Raw genomic sequence first — 7,690 nt, forward strand, 5'->3', positions numbered from 1 at the left:
CAAGGATGTTAAAATTAATCTAAACGACAGATATTTATTCAGGAAAATATGGAAAAGCTGCTGATGGTGTGTTTGACAGAAAAGCAGCTGGAAGGAGAAATGGTAGAAGTCCACTTTTCAAAGTAGATTGTTATTACATTACTTCATAAAACTACTGTAGTTTTTTGTACTACATTCTATTGTATTGTTTTTTTGTATGATATTTATTATTCAAAAGTGAGGTTTTTTTTAAAGGCACGTTACATATAGGGGATGCAAAAATAAACGCTATGAATGATAAATCACGATAAAATTATAAAAACTCTCTTTGATAAACTCAGGGACTGGTGATACTACTCATTTAAGATAGCTAGTGCGCTAATGGCTGGCTAGATATTTCAAACGCTAACATAAATTCACGATAGTTCATAATGTCTTTTCCATGAAGAAACATAAAATGCCTCCACGGAAATGCCCCCCTCTACCTCAAAGAACTACTCACCCCCAAATCCTCCACACGACACCTCCGCTCCGGACAGGCTAACCTCCTCCAACCTCCGAGGACAAAGCTACAAACAATGGGAGACCGGGTTTTCTGCTCCGCCGCTCCCAGTCTGAAGAACGCTCTCCCTGACCACCTGAGGGTACCGGAGACTGTGGATGCTTTTAAAAAAGGCTTAAAAACCCTAATTTTAAAAAAAAATATTTTTTAGATGTATGCATACTAGTTCTAGCTATATGGTTGTTCTAGTTTGTATTTTTATTTATTTTTTATTATCTTTTTATTTATTTATTTTTTTAATACACCGTAGCACTTTGAGGTTGTTTACTCAATGTAAAGTGTTTTTTTTACAAATAAAATCTATTATTATTATTATTATTACTATTAAACAACATACAACAATCTAAACTTGAATGAAGACATTACTGTTTGAGCAACTAAGATATTTCATTGTAGACATTGAACCTATAGGCTGTGCTCTCTTAGAACAGAGTGATAAATCTCTGCAAGAAGGAATATGACACAAAGGAAAGGAAAAAGGAAGTCGATGAAAATATTTACTGGCAATCTGTCAAATGCAAATAATATGGCCGAGAGGGCACTAACTTTTGAGGGCTCTATAGGTGAAATATTCCATTACTACATTACCATACCCATTACCTGCATTGTTAGCCATCTCATGCTAGCAGTTTTTTGCTATTTAGAATGCACAATAAAGGGAGAGACGTGTGTTCTCACATAAAGATTTTGAATTGTGGGCAAAATTTCCCAAAAAGTGCAATTTTCTTCTAACGCACTGGCAATCAAATGTTAAGTTACAAAGTTTTCATAAAACCGCATTCGCAGACAAAATTAGCAGAAAGCATAGAAACGTAAGCACAAAAAACAAAACCAGTGAAGTTGGCACGTTGTGTAAATGGTAAATAAAAACAGAATACAATGATTTGCAAATCCTTTTCAACTTATATTCAATTGAATAGACTGCAAAGACAAGATACTTAACATTTGAACTGGTAAACGTTATATTTTGCAAATATTAGCTCATTTGGAATTTGATGCCTGTAACATGTTTCAAAAAAGTTGAGGAATGCTCATCAAACACTTATTTGGAACATTCCACGGGTGAACAGGCGAATTGAACTCAGTCATTCACAAACAAGGATGGGGCGAGGGTCACCACTTTGTGAACAAATGCCTGTCCGTAATATCATCAAAAGGTTCAGAGAATCAGGAGAAATCACTGCACGTAAGCGATGATATTACAAACTTTCAAACATCAGTGTGTAAAGGATATCACCACATGGGCTCAGGAACACTTCAGAAAATCACTGTCAGTAACTACAGTTCGTCGCTACATCTGTAAGTGCAAGTTAAAACTCTACTATGCAAAGCCAAAGCCATTTGTCAACAACACCCAGAAACCCGGTTTCGCTGGGCCCGAACTCATCTAAGATGGACTGATGCAAAGTGTAAAAGTGTTCTGTGGTCTGATGAGTTCACATTTAAAACATTTTTTGGAAACTGCGGACGTCGTGTTCTCTGGACCAAAGAGTAAAAGAACCATCCGGATTGTTATAGGTGCAGAGTTCAAAAGCCAGCATCTGTGATGGTATGGGGGTGTATTAGTGCCCAAGGTATGGGTAACTTACACATCTGTGAAGGCACCATTAATGCTGAAAGGTACATACAGGTTTTGGAGCAACATATGTTGCCATCCAAGCAATGTTATCATGGACGCCCCTGCTTATTTCAGCAAGACAATGCCAAGTCACGTGTTACAACAGCGTGACTTCGTAGTAAAAGAGTGCAGGTACTAGACTGGCCTGCCTGTAGTCCAGACCTATCTCCCATTGAAAATGTGTGGCGCATTATGAAGCCTAAAATATGACAATGGAGACCCCGGACTGTTGAACAACTTAAGCTGTACATCAAGCAAGAATGGGAAAGAATTCCACCTGAAAAGCTTAAAAAATTGGTCTCCTCAGTTCCCAAACGTTTACTGAGTGTTGTTAAAAGGAAAGGCCATGTAACACAGTGGCAACTTTTGTTGCAATGTGTTGCTGCCATTAAATTCTGAGTTATTGATTATTTGCACAAAAAAAAATTAAGTTTCTTAGTTCGAACATTAAATATCTTGTCTTTGCAGTCTATTCAATTGAATATAAGTTAAAAAACATTTGCAAATCATTGTATTCTGTTTTTATTTACGAATTACACAACGTGCCAACTTCACTGGTTTTGGGTTTTATACGTTGCGACTCCCTCAAATGGCCGTGACGCTGCTCATAACAGAAGAAGGCTGAACTGAAAACATCCCCCCGAGGACACCTCAGTGATAGCCGCTCTGACGTCCCTCCCTCCTTCATACAACACCTGGGAGTTGAACTTTGCTCGTGACGACTGCAGAGCGACTCCAGGCCTGTAGACACAACATCTACACCCTGGATGATGGGCATACACCCCCACCCCCACCCCATGCCTTAGGGGTGATGGACGGCTGAGCAGCGCTTTAGATAGCAGCAGCCTGCCATCGTAGCGCGCCCCCTTCCATAAACCCCCTCTGTTGCAAGTTTTGTAGATTCTATATAACATGTTTATGTGTGCCTATGGATATCAAGTTTTTTTTCTTGGCCTCAGTCTGGACGCCCTGCCCAAGAGCACAGTCTGAGACCAAACTTTTTTCGACTCATGCCCCCACCCAGCGTGGGGGCATGTTGGCACACCCGCCGAAAGTTAGCACACCCGCCAGCGTTCCTGTTCTGCCTCCCTGTAATGTATGTCTGCTCTTGAATGCGACTGTGCTGAAAATCTGAATCTCCCTCAGGGATTAATAAAGTATTTATGATTCTGATTCTGAGAACCTGTCTCAGATCACTTGGTGGACTACACCTTGGATTGGTCCAACATGCGAAATCCAATCGGAGAGAAAAGCAGTTAGAACCGGGACAGCTTGACTGTGGGAAGACGTGCCAACATACTTGCCAACCTTGAGACCTCCGAATTCGGGAGATTGGGGGGGGGGGGGGGTTTGGTGGTAGCGGGGGTGTATATTGTAGCCCGGAAGAGTTAGTGCTGCAGGGGATTCTGGGCATTTGTTCTGTTGTGTTTATGTTGTGTTACGGTGCGGATGTTTTCCGGAAATGTGTTTGTCATTCTTGTTTGGTGTGGGTTCACAGTGTGGCGCATATTTGTAACAGTGTTAAAGTTGTTTATACGGCCACCCTCAGTGTGACCTGTACGGCTGTTGATCAAGTATGTCTTGTATGGCTGTTGATCAAGTATGTCTTGTAGTCACTTACATGTGACAAGACCGGCACGCTGTTTGTATGGTGAAAAAGTGGACGCGACGACAGGTTGTAGAGGACGCTAAAGGCAGTGCCATCACGGCACGCCCTTGATATTGTTGTCCGGGTGAAAATCGGGAGAAATTTGGGAGAATGGTTGCCCCGGGAGATTTTCGGGAGGGGCACTGAAATTCGGGAGTCTCCCGGAAAAAGCGGGAGGGTTGGCAAGTATGCGTGCCAACCACTGTTCCAATGTCCTTATTTTTATAGCATGTCCGAGTCATTGCATTAAAATGAAACACGCAATATTCAAGCCAAAAAAGGAAAAGATTGTGCAATAACGACTGAATGTATTCGCAAATGAAAGATAATGTAGTAATGTCAGGCATATATATTATTTTCATGACTATTTACATTGTAGCTTGTCATTGAAGGCATCAAAACTATGAAGGAACACATGTGGAGTTATGTACTTAACAAAAACATTTGAAGTAACTGAAAACATGTTTTATATCCTAGTTTCTTCAAAATAACCACCCTTTGCTCTGATTACTGTTTTGCACACTCTTGGCATTCTCTTGATGAGCTTCAAGAGGTAGTCACCTGAAATGGTTTTCACTTCACAGGTGTCATAGTTTCGATGCCTTCAGTGACAATCTACAATGTCAATAGTAGAGATGTCCGATAATATCGGACTGCCGATATTATCGGCCGATAAATGCTTTAAAATGTAATATCGGAAATTATCGGTATCGGTTTCAAAAAGTATATTTATTTATTTATTTATTTATTTGTTTATTTATTTTTTGTCCTGTCCAGCATCTCAGGCAAATCATATAGTTGATGTAGATGCCCATATCGGCTGTTCAGATTGAGCCCAGTTTATAATTCCCTGTTATACAGTATGCCAGGCAGTCTTGCACTAAAGGAAGACTATGTTATTGTTTACTTTATTAAAGTTAAAAGTTAAAGTACCAATGATTGTCACTCTAGTACATTGTTTTTCAACCTTTTTTGAGCTGAGGCACATTTCTTTCATTGAAAAAACCCGGAGGCACACCACCAGCAGAAATCATTAAGAAATTAAACTCAGTTGACAGTAAAAAGTCGTTGTCGCAATTGTTGGATATGACTTTAAAGCATAACCAAGCATGCATCAATATAGCTCTTGTCTCAGAGTAGGTGTACTGTCACGGCCTGTCACATCACGCCCTGACTTATTTTGAGTTTTTTTGCTGTTTTCCTGTGTGTAGTGTTTTAGTTCTTGTCTTGCGCTCCTATTTTGGTGGCTTTTTCTCTTTTTTTTGGTATTTTTCTGTAGCAGTTTCATGTCTTCCTTTGAGCGATATTCCCCGCATCTACTTTGTTTTAGCAATCAAGACTATTTAAGTTGTTGCTATCCTTCTTTGTGTAGACATTGTTGATTGTCATGTCATGTTCGGATGTACTTTGTCTTTGCTCCACAGTAAGTCTTTGCTGTCATCCAGCATTCTGTTTTTGTTTACTTTGTAGCCAGTTCAGTTTTAGTTACGTTCTGCATAGCCTTCTCTAAGCTTCAATGCCTTTTCTTAGGTGCACTCACCTCCTGTTTATTTTAGGCTTAAGGATTAAATACGACGACAAATCCTCATCGTCCCACACAACGTGTTCCAGACATCTACAAAGCAATTAGCTACCTGCTGCCACCTACTGATATGGAAGAGTATTACACGGTTACTCTGTCGAGCTCTAGACAGCACCGACACTCAACAACAACACATTATTTGCAAACTATAAAAACTTGTTTGCAAAAAATATTTTTACCCCAAATAGGTGAAATTACATAATCTCCCACGGCACACCAGACTGTATCGGCACATTGGTTGAAAAACACTGCTCTAGTATACTCTGGATTGAAGCTGTGTACCTTCATTGTTTTTGTAGCTGTTGTTTTGAGGCTTGTTTAAAAAAAATAAAAAAAATAATGCACTTTGTGAAAGTCAAAGTATAGTACCGTATTTTTCGGAGTATAAGTCGCACCTGCCGAAAATGCATAATAAAGAAGGAAAAAAAACATATATAAATCACACTGGAGCCCGGCCAAACAATGACAAAAAACTGCGACTTATAGTCCGAAAAATACGGTACTTCCCATAGTTGTAGTGGGTATCAGGATTCTCTCAAGGAGAGCATGTCCCAAATTCCAAGCTGCTGTTTTGAGGCATGTTAAAAAAAAAAATAATGCACTTTGTGACTTCAATAATAAATATGGCAGTGCCATGTTGCCATTTTTTCCCCATAACTTGAGTTGATTTATTTTGGAAAACCTTGTTACATTGTTGGCTCAGAGACAGCTTCTTTCCCAGAGCTGTCACCACCCTGAACTCTAACTTATAATAATAATTCACTCCTATACAATATCCTACTCTAATACCCTACTGTGCAATATTACCCTTCGAGTGCAATACATCCGACACTGATTGTTATTTTTTACTCCGGTACTCTTGTCTTGTACTGTATATTGTACAGTATTTTGTATTTCTGTAGTGTTTCGTATATTGCACAGGATTGCTTATTATTTTTATTGGATAGTAGTCTGTTTATTTCAATTGTTAGTTTATTCTTTATTACCTGTTGTGTAATTTATTTTTACCCCTTATTTGTTCCCACTGCAGCACCTTAAGTTGGAGTCCTTAATCTCGTTATATGCAAATATAATGACAATAAAGTCCATTCTATTCTATTCTATTCTAATGCATCCAGCGGGGCATCACAACAAAATTAGGCATAATAATGTGTTCATTCCACGACTGTATATATCGGTATCGGTTGATATCGGAATCGGTAATTAAGAGTTGGAGAATATCGGATATCGGCAAAAAAGCAATTATCGGACATCTCTAATAAATAGTCATGAAAATAAAGAACACGTATTGAAATGAGAAGGTGTGTCCAAACTTTTGGCCTATATATACACTGCGTGTTACCAGTATAAGTATATTTTGCCAATAGCCTCTTTATTTTGACCAGAAACATTTAGTGTAAATACTGCTATTGTCTGTTTATAAGAACGACCAAGAGAGAGGGCTAAGAGAGGGTCAGCTCAGTCAAACGTGCTTTTTTTTTTAATTTTTCCCAAGGTTGGCTTTTAAGTCACACTCACTTACCAGTGTGGTGTGTAGTTCAAATTCCACACTTCATCCTGTAGATCTGAACCTGGATGTTAGAGTTGTCTAGGACTGTGAACTGCCAATGTGTTCATTCCCACTCTTCCAACAGGTCGTTTTCACACTCCAGTCTTAACTGCAAGGTTCGGTACAAGCTACGACAAAATGGAAATAGTATGAAAATATTATAGTCAATCATGCTTGTAATCAGAAAACATTAAAGCTTTATATGCATTTCAACTTTACATTAGCCTATATGGGGTCTCAATGTTCAGTTATTTTTGCAATATGTAGCACTCTGACATCTTGGGTAATACCCTCCTCCGTAGGAAAATATTTGCACCTGCATTCTATCTGTGATGGCAACCCGCTTGCTTTGCCTTCACCTCCTTCACTTGTTTGTTTTGCTTTGTGACAGCCTGCTCCTTCCTGACACACACCCAATGATTGTCCTATCAGATCGGCCTCTAGTGCTACTCAAACAGCATCGATCGACCTCCTGCTGTGTACGCTCTCTCACTGATCAACTGTGGCAACGTATCCGTAGAACCCCAGGATCCAGTTAAAGCATTTGGTCCTCTGAGGGCCCGAGACAAACCTTGTCATTGGCGCCCTCCGCATAACAAAAACAACACGGTAATTTACCACGCTGCAAATTGTTTGCCACTTGCCAAGATTAAACATTTATTTCTAGATACGTCCCTAGTTTTAAGCGTTATTTACCTTTTTTTAGTTATTGACTTTACATCATAAACTTAAAGGGGAACATTATCACAATT

Source organism: Nerophis lumbriciformis, linkage group LG20, assembly GCF_033978685.3.
Source record: "Nerophis lumbriciformis linkage group LG20, RoL_Nlum_v2.1, whole genome shotgun sequence".
NCBI lineage: Eukaryota > Metazoa > Chordata > Actinopteri > Syngnathiformes > Syngnathidae > Nerophis > Nerophis lumbriciformis.